Raw genomic sequence first — 3,126 nt, forward strand, 5'->3', positions numbered from 1 at the left:
AAGGGACGAGCCAGGTCGCCCCGGTCAGCAGGGGGACCAGGGCCCACAGCTGAGCGGCCAAGCTGGGGCCTACCCTCTCAGGTAGCATCTGCCTGTGTGGTAACGGGTTCTCAACAACTAAACTAGAGCATGGTGGGACCCCGGGACACAGCGCCAAGCAGGCCAAGGCGGAGTTCCCAGGTGGAGCAGCCCCCAGCGCCGTTAGCGAAAGGGCCGCCTGGCGGGCGATGGGCCCCACTGGCCCGGCCTCCTGGCCCGGCCTGGTGGCGGGGCCTGCGCACAGGCAGTGCACGCTACCCGCACGCCTCGCGTCTCCCGCGGCCCTGTGCACTCGGACTTCTGTGAGCCCAGGTGCTGGGAAGTGCAGAAGGTCAAGGGGGGGAGGGCCAGACCACCCCTCATTGTACCAAGGCGGAAACTGAGGCAGGGATGGCGCTTGCTCAAGGTCACTGGAAATTGCGGGGAGGCCGGATCCTCTTCTTGTGTGGTAACGGGTTCTCTTGGCCATGCATGTTTGTACGTCTGTGTACGAAATAAACATCTTCTCACCAGACGCGCATGTGTGTACCGTCTGTGCATATACATGTGCGTCCACACAGCGCACGCGCACGCAGGCTGCACACCCACAGTTCTTCACAGTGACCACTCCGCTCCCCCTGACACGTAGGAAGAGGGACAGAGCCCTCAGAGGACAGAGACCCGCCCAAGGTCAGTCACACAGCCCCTGGGGGTGAGAGCCACAAACCCGCTGAGCAGCAGGGATGAGGACAGTGCCTGCCTGCACAGTGTGCTACACACAGAGAACAGGTGTGTCCATACGAGACACCAGTCCGGAAACTAGTGCAGAGGGGGTGCTGGGCAAGTTCCCCAACCCCAAGAGAAAGTAGCGAGGTGACCACATGCTCACCGGGCCCAGGGCCAGCTGGGCACACAGCTCGCACAACATGGCCGGCAGTGACAGGACACCAGGGTGTCAGCTCCACGGCCTCCAGAGGCCATGCCTGGAATAGGACGCCAATTGGGGTGACCTCCAGTGCTCCCTGGAGGTGCTCTGTGTGCGAGGCGCCCAGCCCAGGCTCAGCTCTATGGACACACGCAGCATACGCCCCGACACATGTGTGGAATCTCCTTTGTCATGTGATGAGCCAGACCCTGCCCATGAACACATGCCCACACACATCCCAGCAGGGCCTGCCCCTGCACACAGTGTATTCTTAGAGGGTGCTACCCTGGCATGTGTCCATGCACAACCGCAGTACTCAGGGTACACTTGGGGTTCCTGGAGAGCAGATGCCTAAGCAGGGCGCAAACACAGGCAAGGGTGTGCGTGTGTGCAGATTAAGGTCTGTGCACGCAGAAACCTTGGAGCGCTGCCCCATGAGGCCAGCTGGAGTTACGGTCCTGAGCGCGTGTGTGTACATGTATATGCTTTGTGCACATCTCTACATACAGATCATGTCAATTCCGTGTTCAAAGAACTATTGTATATTGATCACATATATGTGTATGCAAAGTACATGTATATAGCGCAATATACAGCAGCGCGTGTATCCCAGCATCGCCACACTTCAGCCACGTGACAGGATGTGTGCTTGTGTGCGCGCACGCATGATAGAAGTTTGTTCAGGGGGGTTCCATGGAGACACCGTGCACACCCAGTGTCACAGTGGACTCCATCCGTGTGTAGACACACTGTGTGCTGAGTGTATATATGTGTGCGTTTGAATGTGTGTGAAGTTGGCACAAGGACACGTGTGCAAAGCAATGCTACAAAGTCCATATGTGAACAGGCAGTACTCGCAAGTGTGAACACATGCATGTGGCCAGGGCTGAGTGGCGACCGTCGCTGCATCCACACAAACTCCCTGTGCCCACATGTGGCACAGACAACACTCGTGGCCACAGCGTGTGCGTGTGCGTATTGCATGGAGAGCCTGTGCATGTGGCAGGCACGTGTAGGAAGTGCCCGGCCCCTGATAGGCAGGAGCAGCATGAATGGTACAGGCTGACTCCGTGTATGTCCATGGCCCAGATGTGTGTGTGGGAAGCACAATGCCGCCCGTGCCGGAGCAGACTCATCCTGCATCCCTCTGAGATCGGAGCCCCTTTGGACGGGTCTGTTGGAGAGGGGCAGGGGTGGGGTCAGCTGCAGGTGCTGGCTGTGGTAAGGGTTGGGGTCCTGACCTCCAGTTCCCTGAAGGTCCTGGACCATGGTGGGTGGCCTCACTGCCCTTGCAGGGCGAGGGGATGGGTTCTGATTGTTTTCAGTGTCTCCATTTTCATGTTGCCCAGCCGGGTGTGTTGGGCAGGATGTGGGAACCCAGGAAGGCCTTCCAGGGGACTGGGCAGTGAAGGCCAGGAGGCAGGAAAGGATGATGACACTAGATTGCTGGCTGCCAGCCCCTGCCACGGACTCGATGCTGAAGAGCTAACAGGACCCACCCCCTGTGCAGTGTCAGTAGTTGCCCACCAGTTACTAAGCACTGGCGACCTGCTGACCAATTAGTGGTCAGGTGAGCATGGCTGCCGGAGCCACACTGACAGCCCGTATCAGTTCCCCCATCAGGCTAGCGGGCCAGGCCCTTGTTCAGGGGCAGTCGTGGCTGATGCCTACCTGCCTGGCCCCCACCCTCCCAGGTGTGCTCGGCTGTTGGCTTCCCAGGCCCCTGGCAAGAATAGCAGGCCAGGGGTCAGTGGGCTCATTTTCGTCTTGGGACTCTGTACCCCTGAGCATCTGGGCCCAAAGCTGCCCCATGACTGCTGGACTTGACTTGGGGTTTGGAGACCCCTTGCTTTCCCAGGGAGGGCGTTCCTACATGGCCCCCAAAGATGCTGCAAACAGGCCCCAGGGTGAGGAAGGCCTTAGACAGAGGCATCTTGGGCTCACTGGAGGGAGTGAAGCTTGGCGGGGGAAGGCCAGCCCCACAGGAGGGTCTTGCTTGAGGCCAGCGTGGAACAGCCATTAATTAAGGGAAGATTCTAGAGAAGCAGGCTTGGGAGGGAGGAACTATTTTTAGGAATGAGTTGGAGTTGTCTGTGAGCCCCCACATGGAGTCGGCCGTGGAGCTCAGGCAGAGGCGGATGTGGGGGTGGGGGCCTGGGTGGATGGGGTGCTGTGTGGATGGG

The sequence above is a fragment of the Echinops telfairi genome, unplaced genomic scaffold (assembly GCF_000313985.2).
Source record: "Echinops telfairi isolate 266 unplaced genomic scaffold, ASM31398v2 ScPeMD7_7457;HRSCAF=8495, whole genome shotgun sequence".
NCBI lineage: Eukaryota > Metazoa > Chordata > Mammalia > Afrosoricida > Tenrecidae > Echinops > Echinops telfairi.